Source organism: Taudactylus pleione, unplaced genomic scaffold (assembly GCF_031769625.1).
Source record: "Taudactylus pleione unplaced genomic scaffold, aTauple2 ptg000032l, whole genome shotgun sequence".
Lineage (NCBI taxonomy): Eukaryota > Metazoa > Chordata > Amphibia > Anura > Myobatrachidae > Taudactylus > Taudactylus pleione.
Window position 1 is genome coordinate 26,523,447 of NW_028284434.1, and position 20,831 is coordinate 26,544,277.

General features: G+C 44.6%; 1 protein-coding gene across 1 annotated transcript in view; it reads left to right on the plus strand.

Annotated features, from left to right (window-relative positions):
* Positions 1-18,266: 18,266 nt before the first annotated feature.
* Positions 18,267-20,831, plus strand: part of TRRAP (transformation/transcription domain associated protein) — a 159,652-nt gene continuing 157,087 nt past the window's right edge. The window contains exon 1 of the mRNA XM_088451971.1: positions 18,267-18,420. The gene's annotated coding sequence lies outside the window, so the exon portion shown is untranslated. The remainder of the gene's footprint in view (positions 18,421-20,831) is intronic.

The following is a 20,831-nucleotide window of genomic DNA, read 5'->3' on the forward strand; positions in this document are numbered from 1 at the left end:
ATGTCGCGACATTGTATCAGTGATGTAACCGCAAGATTAACCTGAGTTGTAGCGGTTCCCACCATAGAGTTCAATGGGGATTTCTCACCATTGAAGTCTATGTGAGACACAGGCTGACTGCAATCAGCTAATCAGGGAGCTGCTCCGAAGGAGATGCTCCCTGATTGGCTGGCGGCCTCTTCAATGACGGGGCACACGTGTGCCCCGGTCATTTACGCGGAGCAAAGGTATGTGTACACACATACCTTTGCTCGGTCCGGATGGCTTGTTTTTTTTGCGTGGATTTTTTTTTTTAACCCCTGGAATGCCTACTTGGACAAGTGGACGCGATCTACGCATAGGAGAGGTGAGTATGGATTTTTTTTTCAGGTACCCCTATGGATTACTTCGGATACTAGGTGAGTATGTGTGAGTGTGAGTGTGCATGTATGTTTTATTAAAATTTGACATTCACGGTGTGTGTTTGTTTATTTACGTATTTCTTTAGTTGTGGAACTACAAGTGCCAGCGGGCCCATAATGCCCCGCATGCTGGTATTTGTGGTTCTCCAAATACCAGCATGCGGGGGAGGCTTGCTGGTACTTGTGGTTCTACAACTAAAGACAATATGGAAACTTTAATTTTACACTTTACACTATCAACCCGGCACCCACCGCCCTAGGGTGCCGGGCATAGCCCCGGGCTATCAGTCTAGGCCTGTGGTGCCCTGAAAAGGGGTACCCTTTTATTGGGGGGGTGCCCAACTCCCCAGGGATCCCCGGCCTGGACTGACTAGTGGTCAGGGATAATGCTTTGGCCGTGGAAACCAGTGAAAGGTTTTCCCTGGCTGTGGCATTATCCCCCCGCTAGAAAGAGTTCGGTGCTGGTTTTGGAATCTTCAGGGCACCCCTACTCGTTTTGTCCCCTGATTTTCCAGAACCAGGACCAGCTCAACAAAGCCCTGTGCTGGTTCTTAATATACAGGGGCCCCTACGCATTTTGGCCCCTGTATTTTTAGAACCAGAACAGGCTTTATAAAGAGCGGGGCTGGTTATGCTTTTGGGGAGGGGTGCATGTTTTTTTTTTTTAACACACACAGAAGCCATCATGTATCTCACTGATCTGTGATGGCTTCTCTAAAACTCGCACCTTTTAATGCTACTCGCATTAAAAGGTGTCAGTTTACATAGGGAAAAACTTGCCTAAACTCGCAAATGCAGTAGCCTCGAGCTGAAAAGTTCATAGGCTATTGAATTTGCGAGTTTCAGTACAAACTCGCACTTTTTAAAAGTGCGAGAAAGTGCGAGTTTGTACTGTTTCTAAAACTGACTACCTATTACATTTGGCCCCATGTGTGTAAAGGGTGATCTTATGAGTGTGAGCACACTAATGACCCTGTGGATATAAGGGTTGGTGCTCATCTTCGTAGTCAATTATTAGTGCGAAGATAAGAGAGAGGGGGCTTCCCTGCTTAGTTCAATTGGAAATGTTGAATGGCACGGAGCACACCCTATTGGCCGAGACCATGGCTCTGGGATTACAATATAAAGTTTCAATCCCTTCAATCCCTTTGCCATCAAAGCCCATCTTGTGATGGGCTCAAAACATAAAAGACCAAGAAATACGATAGAACACAGGGGTGTGAATAAAGTGTAATAAATTAATTGAGCATCTTGTATTGTCTGAAGCCTGATGGCAAGGAATGAATCAACTTGGTCGGGAAATATCAGGGAGGGGAGCAATGGGCTGAGTTTATTTGCATATATTTTAAGATCCATGTTAAGTAGAGAAATTGAGCTGCAGTTTGCACAATGGGCTGGATCACATCCCAGTTTTGGGATCACCACGATGTTGGCCAAGTGCTATCAAGTGATGCCCCCTCCAATATCCTCTATAAAAGAAAAAAGTTAGGTGGGGTGCCACTATCACTGATTTTTTTTTATAATATTTGGAGTATGAAGCCTTCAGGGCCAGGGGCTGATGAGAATTTAAGATCCCTAATCACAGCCAGGGTTTTGTCAAGGGTGATATCTGCGTTTGAAGGTTCATGCAGTGAGAGAGAGAGTCGGAAGGAGACCCTGAGTGGTAGTAGACAAATTTTACAGAGCCAGATAAAAGTCTTTTAAATTGTCGGTAATGCCGTGAGGGTCATAAATGTAGGCATGCCGGGACCAGCAATAATTTTATCTACAAAGCTAGTGGATAGTTTATTCCTAAGTTTGGCTGCCAAGTGAGAATTCGTCTTATCCCCTTTATCATAGAATCGCTGTTGTAGTCATTGTAGTGTACGAGCTGCTCTGCGAGATATGGTATTTAACTGAGCTTTAACTAGCTGGAGATGGACCCCCGCCTGGTCCGTCCTAGAGAAAGGAGATATATTTGCCTCTGAAACCACATGTGAAATTTAGTGGGAGAAAAACAGCATGTCTATTCTAGAATATAATTGGTGAAGTCCAGAAAAGAAGGTATAGTCCCTGGCATTGGAGTAACACGAACACCAAGAGTTGCGCAGCACCAATTGTTTTATGCAGTCAGTCAGTATGATATAGTGAGGGAAAAGGAGGACTATGATTTGGTAGGGAAATTGGACTTATAAATTTATTGAAGTCGCCCTCCAAAATTAAATGGCCCTGTAGCTCTCGCCCAATCAGGAGCGTATCTATAATGGGTGCACACTCTGCACCCATATTATGTAAAACTTACGCCACTGAGGTCCCACGTTGGGTGTCTCAGCGCTGCTCATAACACCGGAAAATGTCAGCCACCACCATTTCTCCAGTGTTTTGCACATGCGCAGTGTGGAAATCACTGGGTAAATGTCGGGTACGCCATTTTCCCGGTGATCTGCACATGCACAGTAGACTCTGGGCACACTCTAGAGCCAGCCGCATCAGAAGGTTGCCAGCCGCCGAGGAGAGCGGAGGGGGCCCCGGACAGAGAATGAACACGGGCCCCCTCCTCTGCTGGAGCCTTGGAACTGATGTCAGCACCAGCCTGCACTCCGCTAGAACAATGTCCTGTGATGTAGCAGCAGCCTCTCTGTAACAGCAACAGTGTAGAATAGCAATGTCCACGTGGTCGACACACCACGGGGCGAAACGCGCCAGGGGGATCCCCAGCCACTCTATTCCGGTCAAAGGCGTCCAGCTGCTACAATTCGACTGCCCAGGACGCTGGTGTACCGACCATGTGGACATTACTATTGCTACACTGTTGCTGTTACAGCACAGCCGCTGCTACATTGCAGAACATTGTTCCAGCGGAGTGCATGCTGGTGCCGACATCACTTCCAAGGCTCCTGCAGCCGGAGCAAGACAAGACGCCCTGTGGATATTGAGCACATCAGTGGGGTGAGCATATTTCGAGTTGCTGGCGCTTCACTGGCCGATATTGATTATCATCCTCACGGGACTCCAACCTTGTGTAATACAAACACTTTACCGTGAGGAGGGAAATTACCTGGCTGATTAGCAGGACTAATTTAACATCACAAAATATATTTTATGCTGGATTGTTGCCTCCGTCATCTATGGACTGTATCAGGACACTCTAATTGGCAATTCTCAAGTGATTAATATAGGTCATTTAAGGAAGGTTAATGTTATATCTATCTTGTGATATTTTAACGGGTTACTAGTATATGTATTTACTTGTTTAAAATGTGTATTATGCAATCTTGATCGAGTCCTGATCAATCATATTTTAATATTGGTGTGGTGTTTTTTCTGCCATGTCACATATTGTTTTATTTCTATTAGCGCAGAGTTATTTAGGTTTTTTTTATATAGTGGTCATATTTAGGGTGAGTTTTCACAGGCTCGTCTAATTCTCTGCAGCTGAGTTTTATATTAATCTCATTAGATATAAAAAAAATTTCTCACCCAACAAGCGCCAGAGTTTTTTTTCTGTTTGTTATTTTGTCCTGGAGTGTTAAAAATAAAATTCCTAACAGACATACAGAGATACAATTATTTACAATAAATTATTATTCTGACAAGGTGACAGTACAGTTGTTAAATAGGGGATGTATTTATGATAGGGATGTGCAGGCTTGGATAGGTTCGAGTTTGCATGCTGAGTTCGGATTTTGCCCTCCAAAAATCGGGTCTCAGAGGCAAAACGTGCCTAACCCTAACTTTTGTCCATGGAAGATGATGTTTGTCCAAGAAAGATGGCGTTTTGCCTCTTTCTAAGACGTGATTTTTGGAGGGAAAAATCCGAACTCGGCATGCAAACTCGAACCTATCCGAGCCTGCACATCCCTAATTTATGAGACCGTCCCGATGCTACAATCCTGACAAAGGACTTAAGATTGACGTCGAAATACCGATGACTATCTTAAACCTGACGCCAGAATCCAGGAGGACGCGTGCCCGAATGAAGGTAAGCCGGGGCGCCCTTAGTGTTAGCCACCTGGGGGAGAGTTTGATTTAGGTAAGTTAGCGGGGTGTTGGTTAGGTTTTGGAGGGGGTGTTGGTTAGGGGTAGGCACCCCTAGGGGGCAGGGTTAGGGTCAGGCACCGCTGGAGGGAGGTTAGGGTTAGGCACTAAGTGGAGAGGGTTAGGATTAGGGGGAAAACTTAGGTTTAGGCACTAACAGGGAGGGTTGGGCTTAGGGTGCGGGGTGGGGAGGGTTAGGGTTAGGCTACAAAAAGAAAGGGTTACGGGGAGAAGGGAGGTGGTTAATATACTTACCCGACCCATGTCGGGATACCAACAATCGGGATGCTGCTGTCGGTATTGTGACAGGAGGCATCCCGACAGCCGGCAGTACATACCCATGCCGTTAAATAGAACTAACAGAAAATTAAGTATCAGAAAATAAGATATGGTATAAGGCAAAAAAAATACACAGTCTACAATAAATAACTGATACAATTATTGTAATAAAGGATTTTGCATTTTAAAACACTGTAAAATAAGTGAAAAATAAAAAATAAAGCATAAAAATAAAAGTTATATGAAAAGTTAACGCTCACTTAAAGTGCAGTCCAATGCAACGCATAAGTGCATATTTTCTGCCTTCCTATTTTCCCTGTTTTTATTTGCAATATTGGAAAGTTAACTGCTTGATGCACTTTGTCTTACATACATGTGAAACCCCTCCCATTTTTACCTTCCATACTCTCCATAAATACAACAAATATACTCTAATATATGTTTAACAAAATAAAAGAGTAAAGATGGCAAAAATGTTTTGCTTTGTTTTGTTGCTTGTTCAAGTGAGAATTGTAACTAAGTGGGTCATTCAGACCCGCTCGCGAGCGCAGGACGCTCGCAAGCGGGTCGATGGTGCTGAATTGTGCATGCGCACGACGGAGGGAGCTCCGTCGTGCGCATGTGCGAGACCCGAATAACGACGGCCAAGCCGTCGTTATGGGTCTCGCACCAAAGGGGGCGTGCTGTCGATGGTGAGTGACAGCACGCCCCCTTTGGTGGGCGTGCCGGGGGGGTGGCTGCCAGACGGAGGCGTTCCCATGGGAACGTCTACCGTCTGAGTCCGGCCCCACTGACATCACTAGTGATGTCAGTGGGAGTGATTTTGGCTCTAATAGAGCCAAAATCACTCTAGGGCTTGTGGTCACCGAGACTCTACCAAGGGTCTCGTCGCAAGCCCACAGCTATGCGTCCATGAGGCCGCTCCAAGTTGAGGGAGGAGGGCCCTGATTCAGAGCGAGCGCTCTGGTCAGAGCGTCCGGCTCTGAATCAGGCCCTAAGTGAACGAGTTAATGGGGGAATATTCATACCGAGTTTAAGTTTTTGTTAAACGCAGCCTTCATGCAAAAAAACTATTACATACAGTACAGCCATAGCCAAAAGTTTTGACAATGACACAACACAAGTATTGGTTTTCACAAAGTTTGATACTTCAGTGTTTTTAGACCTTTTTGTCAGATGTTACTATGGTATACTGAAGTAAAATTACAGCATTTCATAAGTGTCAAAGATTTCTATTGACAATTACATTAAGTTTATGCAAAGAGTCAATAAGTGTTGACCCTTCTTTTTCAAGACCTCTGCAATTCGCCCTGGCATGCTGTCAATCAACTTTTGGGCCACATACTGACTGATGGCCGCCCATTATTGCCTAATCAACCCTTGGAGTTTGTCAGAATTTGTGGGTTTTTGTTTGTCCACCTGCCACTTGAGGAATGACCACAAGTTCTCAATGAGATTAAGGTCTGGGGAGTTTCCTGGCCATGGACCCAAAATGTCGATGTTTTGTTCCCCGAGCCACTTAGTTATCACTTTTGCCTTATGGCAAGGTGCTCCATCATGCTGGAAAAGGCAAATTAAAATTGCAAGACCACCAAACGTGCAGGAATTACATTACAAAGTGCATATGCATTACCCCATTTTATTTATACCTATCCTATTTTATTTTGTACCTCATTATGCAATGCATATGCACTTTAAATGTAATTCCTGCACTTAGTGTATTCTCACCTTTATACATTTTTGCACATCTGCATGCCTATTTTTGCACTATTTTAATTTTTTTTATTTATGTATGTTTTTTACAGATATATTTTTCTTTCTATTTTGGTGATGATTCTTGCAATTTTAATGCTTGAAAATGGACCCTGTAAAATGACGACTTTGTGATATCCATCAATCTGGAGGATAATTCCAATGGACTTTATACAGAAAGCAAACAAAAGACAAGAACACACAGAGATTAATTATAACCATGAAGTATATCATGTAATGATGATGTAGATTGTCTGTGTTATTAGACTGTATATTTTTTCTGTGTATATGAGAGCCAGGCTGGAATGGTTAGGGTGACGGGACGCACGCCTTGAACACAGGCGGTTGCGTCACTTCCGGGTCTGGTAACGTGTGCCTGGGATGCAGATGGTCACATTACTTTAGGTGGCTCCTGAAATATGGGCAGTGGCTTGAGAATCCTGATTAGATGTGAGTGCCAACAGCTGTCTTTTTGGCTTAAATAGGTGGACTTTGTGCACTAACATTACGCTTCTGATGAAGGACCCATTAAGGTCGGAAACTCGTTAAGCGTAGCTCACGTTTATTTAAGGCTCCAAGGACTATTGTTGTTACAGACGTTCCCGCAAGGTGGATCTTGCATCCGGAGACTTGACTCATCCTGCCCTAAATTCCATTCTGGGACTGCGGTGATTATATCCTGTAAAGCTGCTTGGCCTATGTGGAGTATTTTATCATGCTTTTTTATGGCTATTGTAAGTGCAATAATGTATTAAAAGAGTTGCTTCAAAAATCTACCCCCATATCACTGTGTTACCTAAGGAAGGCAAGGATCCGGTCCATTACTCCAGCTACTGCCCAATTTCTATTCTAAATGTAGATCAACTGAAAGACTGTCTCCCTTACCTCATTCGCCCAGACCAAGTGGGTTTCATCCTGGGTAGGGAGGCCATAGACAACATCACTAAAATCATTGATTAGGTTACATACTGTAGAAACATAGAATTTGTTGGCAGATAAGAACCACTTGGTTCATCTAGTCTGTTCCTTTACGTTCATTCTATATCAGCTTCGCAGTCCCCCATGCTCCTGATGTCCACTGACACCAAGAATGCGTTAGACTGCCTGAGTTGGAGCTCTCTATTGTGGGAGTTGTTTGGGCGACTTGTGCCACACCCACATTTTGGCGCTCTATGAAGGCCACTTGACTAGGGTCATGGTGAATGTGGTTCTTTCTGACCTCTTCAAAATTTCATTTTATTTATCTTTGGAAGTCCTTGCTAGAGCCAACCTCGATATTTTGGGGGTTCGGAAGCACAAACTGAACTTTTTCGCTGACGATCTTTTAGCTACTGTTTCAAACCCCATGGTCTCTCTCAGCAATTTGTCCACTAAATTACATCGGTTCAGCAACTTCTCTAATTTTAGTAAATACCAAATAGTAAATACCCTTCGGCAATCCTTCCCCTACATCTGGCATCCCCAAACCTTAAATACCTTGGTATTATTATCCCAAGCCACACCAACAACTTGTTCCGATTGAATCTTCTCGCTATGCTTCAGGCGGTTAGGTGTGCTCTTTAAGGTGTCTTGGTAGGGATGGATTAATGTCATCAAAATGAATACCCTGCCAAAAGTGCTGTATATGCTCCAAACTATTCCGATATGTAACCCTGCTAAGTGCCTGGCGGAGCTCCGATTTTATTTTTGACTGTATAATAATGTAGCTGGCAGATAATCGGCCTGATTCAGCAAGGATCACAATATAGCGTACGTGTGCAGTTCTACTACAAATATATGCTAATCCAGAGCGATCGCAATGCCGCCGCACCACTACATAAGGACACCCACTTTACCTACACGCACATCCGTAATGTTTAGCATGACTGCGAAAACATCGGTACAATCGAGTACTATCGAACCCATATTGCTCACTTCAGCGCACGCTAATAGGCCTCAGGCTGTGTATGGTATCACAGTGGATAATTTATGCATGCCCATGCAACAGCGTTGAAATGCACTGGCATATCTGAGTTCGCCTGGCCACCCCCCCGTCGTCACAACTCACAAACGGCACTTCCTGTTAATCACTCTGCGATGGGTCTGCATAGTCACCGAGGGGGTCATTCAGACCCGCTCGCGAGCGCAGGACGCTCGCAAACGGGTCGATGGTGCCGAACTGCGCATGATGATGTTAACTGACAGCACGCCCCCTTTGGTGGCGTGCCGGCCGGCCCCACTGTAGTGATGTCAGTGGGAGTGATTTTGGCTCTGATAGAGCCAAAATCACTCCAGGGCTTGCGGCATCGAGACCCTACCGCAGGGTCTCCGTCGCAAGCCCGATGGTCTTGACTATCGCGACCATCATCATGGCCGCTCGCTATAGCTGTGGGTGGTCACCCACAGGTATGCGAGCGTCCAAGAGGCCGCTCCATTTTCATGTAGGAGGGCCCTGATTCAGAGCGAGCGCTCTGGTCAGAGCGTCCGGCTCTGAATCAGGCCCTGAGATCGCAGTCCCGATCGCAACGACATATGCAAGCGCAGAACGCAACAATCGGCCAATTGCGTTCGTATAAGCAACTGCGTTCGTTGCTGAATCAGGCCCAATGTCCCAATGGTTCTCTGAGGGTAAAGACATGTGGGTAAAGTGCATGTGGGTATGGAACATAATCTGGGTGTCCAGGTTGTTAGACAGAAGCTTATTAAAGATTTTAATTAAAATGTTAATGATGCCATTTTGTGGAATATTGTCCGGGAAAGTCGTTGCAAGATCTCTGATTATCCAAATCTTCAAGGCAGGCCTGAACAGAGTGGAGGTCAGTGGATTAGTGGGTCACCAGGTCTCGAAGACTCTGGGTCTCACCAGTCTCCTTCGCTGTCTTCTCTAGGGCCATAACCCACCCAGTAACATGGGTAACATCTGTCTGTAGAAAGTCTAGGCAAGATCCAAATCTTTCCTCCAGGTGATAGGTGAGATCCAAATCTTTCCTCTAGGTGAGACTCTAGGGGGTAAATGTACTAAAGTGAGAGTTTTTAGAATTAGAGATGTTGCCCATAGCAATCAATCAGCTACCTATTATCTTCTAGAAGGTACTAGTTAAATGTTAAGTAGAATCTGATTGGTTGCTATGGGCCATGGTCATTAAAATCTAACTTGTAGGCAGGCTCTTGAGAAATTGAAGTATTTCAGAGCTGCTGACCTCAGCTTCAATCACATGGCGAGGCAAGGTCCATTTAAGGGATTGCGTGTCAGAAAACTTCGAGGTGGCTTGTAATGTGGGCCTGGAGACATCTGAACTAGGGGCAGAGTCATCATGATTGAGGAATTGGTGAATGTTGGAGGTAGAGGAGAGTTCCCTGGGAGAACTCCTCGCGGTATCTGTGTGGCTGCAATCAATCTCCCCTGCTGTTTGTTATCTCCATATTCTAAGGTATGCCAGGATCAAAAAGTATAGATTGCTGAGATATCGTTAATAAAAAGCTAGATCTGGCACCCTACCCTTCCCCATTGACTCCTCTCTGGAGACATCCTCGTTTCCCATTAGAATGTTTGAACTTATACATTCACTCCTAGGTCATGGCTGGTATAACCAGTTTTTTTTACACATTTCTAGTGACTTTGCTCCCCCCAACTTTGGTGACTGTGGTAAACACCATTTTGAGTACCTTTTGACGGTCAAAGAGTAAGATGGGTAAACTGAGGAAACCGGTTAGAGAGCAAGATGGGTAAACTGAGGAAACCGTCCCCATTTGAACGTTTATTCATTTAAGATCTGGGTCTGGGTCGCAGGGGTGCCATCTCAATTTTATACTCCCTCTTGGCCACCCCACCTAGCAACTTTAGAGAACCTTTCAAACAGGCTTGGGAACAAAATGTGGGGAAACCCTGGAGGAATCAGATTGGCAGATATTAGACAATGGTGGGTAAATTTACTAAGAAACTAAGAAACGAGTTTGTATGAGATTGCAATCTCACGTGAGTTTAGGCATGTTTCAACTCGCAAATTTACTAAAGACAAACTGGAGTGAGTTTGGAAGAGAGGGCCTGATTCAGCTTTGGGAATAGAGTGAGAATTAGCACGTAGCTGTGTACCTGGACAAACCATGTTGCAATGCAAGGGGTGTAAATACATACATTTTTTGCATATAGTGTAAATACTGGCTGCTTTTGTATGTAACCCACAAATACTGCACAGCTTATTATTACACTGCACTTTAGATGTCAGTTTGGACACCTCCCACCCAAACCTAAATCTCTCTGCACATGTTAGACAGTACACACACATTATATACAGTAAAAGTTTATTACACACATACTTATCTGCTACCAGATGTTCACGTCCCCTTGTCCCCGTAGATTCCGTTTGGAGTACCTGAAAAAAAGATCCTATACTCACCTCAATCCTTGGGCTGGTCTCCGTAGAATCCAGGGGGGTCTTTGCAAAAAAAACAAACCGAGTATACGATCCAAATACTTACGTTAGTGGTGTATGTGTGTGACCACATACACCGCTAACCGGCTCCAGACTGATCAGGGAGAACTGTCTGGAGCCGTCAGCAATCAGCAGCCGTTCTACAGTTAGCGGCTGCTGATTGGCTTACGGCGCCTGACACACTGACCAGCCCACATAGGAACTGTCAGGAGCCGGAGCCAATCAGCAGCCGCTAACTGTAGAGCGGCTGCTGATTGACTGATGGTTCCTGACAGTTCTCACTGAACAATAGGGAGCCGGTCAGCGTTGTGTGTGGTCACACACATACACCACTAACGTAAGTATATGGATCGCGAACTCGGTTTGAAGGCTGGTTGAACTAGGGAGGGTAGCATGTCAAGGTCAGGGAGTACATAGGCAAATGCAGGGACGGTTTCCGTCTGCCTGGAAACCCCCCTCCCCAGCCCACACCATGACCACAATAGAAATGATAATATAATGGAATTTTACTAGCGCTGCATGTTCTTCTCAGTATCATAAATGAAATGGCTTACTGTGATCTCTGGTCCTGTATACAGTGGCAAACGCAGGATTTTGAAAGGGGGGTTTCCAATACTTGGTTACTAAACCAATGACAAAAAAATGTAACCACATACAGGCAGCACACCTCGGGTACTCGATAATTCAATCTTGTTAATCCATTACTGTGCAACATTCCAGATGCATTTATTACATCTTCGTCAATGCATCTAAAACGTTGCACAGTAATGGATTAACAAGATTGTATTATTTTGTACCCGAAGAGCGCTGCCTGTATCTGATTGTGTTTTCTTGTATGTTCAAGACTGAGCGGTCTGCTTAGTTCTTATGTATACTGTATATAGACTGTTGTATAGTCTGGCACTCAGGTTGAATTGAATAAAGTTCAGGGGTGCCCTCCCGTAATTTAATTATATGGAATATACCATGTGTAGCTGTTCATCCCCTCCAATAACTAAAAAGGCGGCACTGAGTCCTCCATACACAATGACACAGACACGCACACTGACAAAGCTTACACACATACAATGACATAGACTCACACACTGACAAAGCCTGAATATCACTTGTGCTTTGGAACCACAGGTTCTATGTCTAAGTCTTTATTTATGGTGTGACTGCGTACGCAAACTAGCGTCAACCTTAGAAGGTATAGGAAGGTGTGTATAGAGGTTCTGATCCAATATTGTTATCAGAATCTTGGCATGTGGGATGCCGACGGGCAAAATACCAGTGCCGACAGCGTCGGGATCCCGGCACCAGAATTCCGACCGCCGGCATCCCAAAGGTAAGTATCGGGTGTTAGGGGGAAGGTTAGGGTGTGGAGTTAGGGTTAGGCTCTAGGGCAGTGGTTCCCAAACTGTGCGCCGTTGCACCCTGGGGTGCTTCGGGACATTTGCAGGGGTGCCTCAGGTTGGTGGTCCAGCACCAAATCAAATTATTTATGGTCAATGTAATGTAAATATGTGGACAAACAGAAGAACAAACCTGTCCATCACCACATAACTGAGCCTAAGGATGACAGGTAAGCACAATTTACTTTACTACATTTTTTTCTGAATTTCTCAATAACAAACTTTTGGCTTAGGGGTGCCGTTAAAACATTGCTGACACTCTAGGGAGCCGTGGTTCAAAAAAGTTTGGGAACCACGGCACTATGGGGAGGGTTAGGCAATAGGGAGGAGGGTTAAGTTTAGGGTGCAGGGAGGGGGAGGTTAGGTTGTAGGCACTAGGGTGGGAGGTTAGGTTTTGACACTGGTGAGGGAGTATTAGGTTTAGGGTGCGGGGAGGGGGAGGTTAGGTTTAGGCAGTAGGGGGGGAGGTTAGGTTTTGGCACCGGTGAGGGAGTGTTAGGTTTAGGGTTTGGGGAGAGGGAGGTTAGGTTTTGGCACCGGTGAGGGAGTGTTAGGTTTAGGGTGCGGGGAGGGGGAGGTTAGGTTTAGGCAGTAGGGGGGGAGGTTAGGTTTTGGCACCGGTGAGGGAGTGTTAGGTTTAGGGTTCGGGGAGAGGGAAGTTAGGTTTTGGCACCGGTGAGGGAGTGTTAGGTTTAGGGTGCGGGGAGGGGGAGGTTAGGTTTAGGCAGTAGGGGGGGGAGGTTAGGTTTTGGCACCGGTGAGGGAGTGTTAGGTTTAGGGTTCGGGGAGAGGGAGGTTAGGTTTAGGTACTAGGGTGGGAGGTTAGGGTTAGGCACCGGAGGGGAAGGCGGGGGGTTAGGGGTTAGTCTTACTTTCTTTCCTCTTGGGTGTCGGGATTCTGACTATCAGGATACTGCTGTTGGTATTCTGACCAGCAGCATCCCGACCACCGGGATCTCATACCCAACCCATCTGTAAGGTGTGTACCCAGCTTAAGTTATTGGAAATGTTGTATGTCTGTCATCCACATTCATAAATAAATAAAGAGATTTAAAAAAATGTATCAAGTGGAATGTATCGAGTGCTGAGCTGCTCATGAGCCTTAACAGGGGGTTGTTCTGCAAGAGAACAGAACAGACAGAGAAAAAACTCTTTTTTGGGGGCACTCTTATAAGTTTAAAATTTAACTTTTATTTCAGTTTGATTAAAAAATACTAATAGCAAAAATTGTTATTGTATCCACCATTCAATTCTTCCTGATTTTACTCAAACTGAAATAAAAATTACATTTTAAATTTATAAGAGTACCCCCAAAAAGAGGTTTTTCTCTTTCTGTTCTGTTCTCTTGCAGAACAACCCCCTGTTAAGTCAGATTTCAAGGCCAGGGGAGCACCACCAATCTGTGAAATTCTATTTATTATATAATTGTCAAAGCTGGATTATTGGCTGAGACAAGATCAGTTTAAAATTGAATCGCAGCGACACCATCTTGCGACTGGCTGCAAGACGCCATCTTGGAAATGAGATTGCAAGACGCCATTTTGCGAATGGCCGCCTAAGCGCCATTTTAGATAAACTCACACTTTAGTACATGTGGCGATACTACTATTAGCATCATGCGATTGCATCTGTGACCATCGCCATAAGTTACGGCAATTCACCAAAAGCCCATTTCATGACTTTACGTAGTTTGGGTGCTCTGGATAAAGTGTATATTATTATAATTCCCTTAAAGGATATATTTCAGAAATGGCTTTACAGTATGTCAAAATTGGATTGCATTAGCTAAACAGAGCAAATGGCCACGTGACAACTAGCTTGTGTAGGCAAGCTTCCTGGACATAACGTCTGCTCTCACTCCAGGTGGCCCTGCTTGAATACAGCAAGAGGGTCGTTTGTAGCACCTTACATTAGCAGGCTTCCTGCAATAAAATACCTTCAAAGCCAAGAATGTTATCTGAGGTTTTGGTCTTGTAGCTGTGCGAATTTGCATTTACACAAGAACCTGGGAGAACAAAGGACTGTACTTTTGAGCCTGGGAAGGGTGGGGGCTGCTGAGAGAGGGGGGCGTGTGGAACTATAAGGCTCAGCATTCCACACTGCTAGGTGTTCACTTAGTTTAAGTGAGATTTAAGTGCACCATTTCTCATACACACATTAATACGCACAATTGCGCTGGTAACTAATGCATAAGATCCTGAATGAAAACGCTGTTTATTAGCTTCATGCGCACGCATCTGCCCCAAGTTAACTAACGTCTTTACATCACACCCCACATACTTACACATTACATATTCACATAAAAGGTTTAATAAGCTTTAAGGTATAAGTTTCAAGTATTTACTATAATTGCTATGAAATAAAGGTTATTTCGTAACTAAGGTTTTATACGTGATAAGTAAGCCATGTTTGGAATTGTACTGATGCGCACTCTCTGAACAGTATTCCGGTACCATCGGTGTGGAGATCGCATCATGCATTCTCAACTTATGGACCGCAGAGACTTCAAGCAACAAAATGTACACTATATGAACAACTGTTAGGATGTTGTATGGGGCATTAAACCAGAGACCCCCAGTTGTTAGAGGCTGGGTTGTGTCTATTTGAATCAACCTGTTAAATGCCTTGTAACATATGCCCTCCCCGTTAGGACCAATGGTATTAGCAACAAACTTCTCTATTTTGTTGTTTATTTCTGGGGGGTATAAATATGCTCTGACCCTGGGTTCCTAGTCTTTGCGCTGAATGCTGATTGACGAGGGGTTTCTTGATGATGCCTAACATCTGGACCAGAGAGCGCTGCGTATGTATAATCTCTTTGCGCTAAGATTATATAAGGATCATAGCGTGTAACTGCTGTACTTTTACTTGAATAATACTTTGTGCTTTGGAACCACATGTTCTAAGTCTGGAGTCTTTATTTACTGGATGACTGCGTACGCAAATTAGCGTCATCCTTAGAGGTTTATAGGAAGGATATTAGAAGGTATAGGCAGGGGTATATAGAGGTTCAAAGGCAGTATCCTTATAATAAACATAAAATACACTATACTATTGTTGGTTCATCTATGCCTTAATTCATATTGAGATAAACTTAAACAGTGCTGGGTCACAACTAACTTTTCCTTCACGGCACATGAGCCTGCCAGAGCGTGACAGTATGTGTATGAAGCCTCTCAGCCCCAAAACCTGTGTAGATTTAGAGTTTCCCAGTTTTATGGGATTGTGTGACAGTATGTGGCCCTGTTGACGTTCAAACCTAGGCAATAACCTAAATCTGGTCAAACTTTACCATCATGTCAAATTTGGTGGAGCTAGGTACAAAACTCTGGCCATGCACAAAGGACAAACAGTCAGACACACTTTTTCACTTATTATATATACTAGCTCGAATACCCGAATTTGCATGGGTTGAAGACTGGGCCCTGAAGTACACCTGCAGCATTCATTTTTTTTACATTGTCCTCGTCTATAACCTGGATAACCAGAGCCGTAACTAGACTTTTTGGTGCCCTGTGCCAGGGAGAGCATTGCCTTCCCCCCCCACAATTTTTAAATAGGGACATAAGATAGTGCATCTGAAAAAGGGCTATGGCCTCATGGGGAAGGGCCAGGGAAGAGATAGGGGAGGCCAGGAGATGCTGGGGATAAAAGAAGAGGAAGCTAAAAGTGAGAATAACAAAAACAGGAAAACATGACAGGCCCAAACAGCGCCTCCTGCCCTGTGGTGCCCTGTGCTATGGCACTGGTCGCACTACCCCAGTTACGGCTCTGTGGATAACTATGCAAATTAGGAGAAAATGACAGTGCAGGCAGGCGTAGTCTCTTACCATATGGAATGGGGTATATCAGGAGCAGACTGACTTACAGAACAGAAGTCAGTATAGCTTCCAAAGCACTTCAGTTTCAGAAATCACTGCAGAACAGAGGGGGTGATTCAGATACAGACAGATATGCTTTCCACACTGCTAACATGTTTAACTTAATTGGGAAATTAATTACATGTCATTTTTGGGGTAAAAAAATGGCCTAAATTACTCCAAAATAATACATTTAGCTAAATAATGTACCCCAAATTTAATGAAAGTATTTATTTCAAAGAAAAATAATTGCTTTTTATAATTTATTTCACATTTTTAAAGTAGCCTGAAATTACCCCAAAGCTTCTCTTTTTCTACTTTTTATTGCATTTTCCGTTTTAATTCCTTTGTACTTAAACAAAATTCTAAAGCTTTTTATATTTTACGTTTTTATTTATTTTTTTTAAATGCACAAATCAGCCTTTTGACACCTTTTATATAAGAGTACTTTCCTAATGCCCACTAATGCATTCGGTATGGGATCGCGGCTACCGCATGACCGGCAGATCGATTCCCGGCTGCGGCAGCCCGACAAAACAGCAGAGCCCGGCAGCGGAAGCCAGACACCGCTGGAAATCCCGATCGTCCCTAAGGTAAGTATAAACTAACCTAACCAACTCCCCTAACCCTCCTTACAGGTGCCTAACCCTAACCTCCCCCCAAGTGCCTAACCCTAACCTCCCCCCTCTAAGTGCCTAACCCTAACCCCCCCTTCCCCGCTGCCTAAACCTAAGTCCCCCGGGGAGGATGCCTAACCCTAAGTCCCCCCCGGGGGTGCCTAACCCTCCCTCCCCCTAGCCTAACCCTCTCGGGGGGGTGCCTAACCCTAATTCCCCCCCGGGTGCCCTAAACCTAACCCTCCCCCCCGCGGCTGTCCGCTCGCAGCGCCCAGCATCCCTTCGATCGGGATGCCGGGCGCCTGTCTCCTGGCGTCGGGAAAATGACATGCATCTAGATTTTAGATGCCTGTCATTTAACCCTAGGTGGGATAGAGGATTCGGGAAGCCGGCAGTTGGGATTGTGGCCGCTGGCTTCTTAAACGTATCCCGTCAATAATACCCCTTTTACACCAGAGCAAAAACCTGGGTTTTTGCTGGGTCTACCTGGGTCGCAGCTCAGTGTAAAAGGGTCTATGAAAAATAACCCGGGTCAACTGACCCTGCAATCCAACCCAGGTAGCTACCAGTCGGACCCAGGATGGACCTGGGTAATGGTGCAGTGTAAACGGCGCAACCCGGTTTATCCGACCTGGGTCATGCCTAAAATGAGCCGATTGGTGGTTGTGGAGCAGTCACCTCCCACTTTTTATGACCTCACAAGTTTAGCAGGGCATACCCAGATTCAGTGTGAACGGGGCTGACCTGAGAATAACCCAGATCGATGGTGCTGTGTAAACGGTGTCTGACCTGGGTTGGAACCATGTATAAAAACCCAGATCGTTTTTGGTGGAAAAGAGGTATTACAGTCTTCTACATGACTCTGCTAACGAAGTTGTTATTTTTGGGGGATCAAGGAAGGTCTCTCCACTTTTTTGTGCTATTTTCTCTGTTTGCTTTTTGGACAAAATTTGCACACTCTTGTTGTGAGTAATGCGAAATTAATTTCTAATTGCGTATCTCGGGTGCGCGCATGAAGGTGAAGTGTATTAGTTTAATGCCTTTTGCAAACTCACACCTGATTCCCCTTATAGTCTTACATTAAGAAGTAGTCGTTTAAAGTGTTAGTTTACTTAATATTCTGAACTATGTTCTGAAGCAGTTTAGTTCCCATGTTCTAAACTTGAACCGAATATATAAATTAGTGATATAAATGTGAGATTAACTGTATCTATGATCAGTGAACTGTAGACTACATCAGCATTCAGGAGCAGCGGAGACACACACAACACTCTTGTGTACAGGTAGGCAGCAGCCTTCTCAACAGTAACCGGTATTATCGCAATAGCCAATGAGCATTCGCTGCGCACTTCTCATGCTGCCGTCGCTAGCCGATGAAGTAAAAGACCATCCAAAACTATTGTCTTCTGTAAAATATCACTCCGCACGGAAATATAGTCCCTGTTACATGCATGCGGTTTTTATACACTAATCATTACATGCAGTTACGGAGACCATGATAATCATAATGCAGGTCCTGAGTGATGATTTACACGGAAGCTGCTAGATGCAAACGCTGTATGGCGACAGCAATGTGCACCGGTCCTAGTCACTCGCGCAGTGGCTGCTGGGACGGGATTGGGGAGCTGTGTGTGCTGCTGAGCGGGAGGCGGCGGATGTGCTGCTGCCACCGGTGGAGGGCTGAGCCGGTAAGACGTTAGTGGCCGTAGGGTGAGAATTGGCTGTGAGTGCGGGTGCGCTGTCCTGGGCTATGGCTGTGGGATTCGCAGTGTGAGTGTGTGATGGGCGCTGGCTTGGGGGTGTGCGGCCTGAGCTCTTTCACGTTTATACATTGGTGATGGGGGTGGTGCTGCGGCCATTCATACACAATGGTAGCCCTGATCCGCAGTTGCTGGCGATGTGCCTGGCGCTGCAGGGGATAAATGTATTATAATCACACAGGAAAGGTTCTGTGGCCATGTATTGTGTACCAGCTGTGTCTCATGTAAGCTGGATGCTGCACCAAAATATTGTGGGCGTGCTGGGCTGGATACCTTACCATAAGGCTATTGCCAAAAGGCAAATTAATGGGCACTTTGCCTAGGTGCTCTGTGGGCAGTGTAGGTGATCTGTGCCTAGGCTCTCTGTGGGTAGCACTGGAGTCTGTGGCCTAGACTCTCTGTGGGCCGTGGCGAGGGCTTTGCCCTAGGTGTACTATGGCCCATGCCACGGTCTGTGCCCTAGGTGCACTGTGGGTCGTGCTGGGGTCTGTGCCCTGGGTGGCCCAGTGGGTCGTGCCGGGGTCTGTGCCTTAAATGTCCAGTGAGAATTTTGAATTATCACTAGATTGTAAGCTTTCATAGTCAAGATTATCTACTCTATTATGTCTGTCTACCTCATATGACCCTGGATATCATGTCTTATACAGTTGTTTGGTTGTACAATTCATGACTATTCATGTATGTGTTACTAGTATTATGGACCAGTCATTCTCTGTTTATTGCATTCAGAAATATATCTGCAAGATTGTCCAGTACAATGAAATTGGTGGCACCCTATGAATAACAATGATATTGATGATCCCAAATGGCACATAGGAACTTGATGAAAGCCTCAAAAGAAGTGTGTCCAGGAAGGTTTGAGGCATTGCTTTTCAAGGGTGTGACGCCTTTATCTGGTGTATATGAAGAACAGATCATGGCCCTGAAACATGGTGGCACAGTAGTTGGCATTGCTACCTCGCAGCGCTAGGGCCGTGGATTCTTTCCTGACCAGGGCACTAGATGTGCAAGTTTGTTTGTTCTGACCGTGTTTGCGTTGGTTTCCTCCAACAATACAGCAATGCTCTGAAAATGGTTCCTAGTCTATATTTGTGTTTGCGTGGTAGATAATTTATACTGTACGCTCCAGTGTGGCAGAGTTTGCTGTGAATTATTACATATTCTCTACAAAGTGTTTTGTAATAAAAATGTTAATACTTTTCTTAATAAATACACTTCTTTTGGAGGTCTTATTATATTCCTGTGTAGACATTATTCATGCTCCAATTGTATAGGAACCTATGCATCTTTGGCTGCCTAGATAGCTGGCAGGCAAATGTTAGAGTGAAGGATATTTTATATTTGTCCCTCGTACATGATGACCTGTTCATTCAACTTAGATTACCCCTAAAACATTAATGGTGGGGTACAAGGTTGGTGGGAACAGTATCTATATATTAATCACTTTTTTAACTAATTCACAATTAATTGATTTAATTTTACTTGGCGTAACCATGTTGCATATTACATTTAGATGGGTTATATACTGTAGGCTCTTCTAAGTAGTACTGTGTGTGCAGGAACTTTCTACACACTTGAAATTCCTACTTCTCTACACCCCTTTGCCAGGAGGTAGTCCGTTGTTGTAAAGTGCCCACGGGAGTGAATGTATTTTTTATTTTTTTTTAACCATTTCACCACCTCAGCACTTCTGCAGAACGGCACAGCATAGACGGCTGAAGCATTAAGAACACAGTTACATATAATATAAGGGTATATTAATTTATGAGATTGGTTGTTGAACAGGTTAACTTACAAAAATTGCTTTCGTATTGACTCAGCATGATATTGATATATAGATTATAAGCACCGCTGTGACAGGCACTGATGTAAATGATTGATTGAAATATTCTCCGTAAAGCGCTGCGGAGTGTTTGCGAGCTATATAAGGAACTGATAATAAATAATGTCCAGTGCAATGGTGATAACAGAAGTATGGGTAATAGAATGAACGCATAATCCACGCTGAGCAGTAACATATGACATAGGATTGTCTGCGGTTCTTTTATACTTTTCCACACATATTAGTCCAATCACCCAATCGATTTATGTAGCAATGTCCATGGGCGATAACTGATGGAATACAGGGTCTGATTCAGTAAAAATATACAAATGCTGTCACTTCTGCGATTCCGAACGCTGCGGCTATGCGGAAATATGCAAATGTCGCAGCCTGGATTTGTATGGAGACGTCCACCGGCGGTTTGGCCAATTCCCTCCTTTATTTCCCAGTGATGCTAAGAAAGTTATTTGGATAAAAGGATTGAGTAAGTTGAATGATTTCTCATTGTATGGTTATG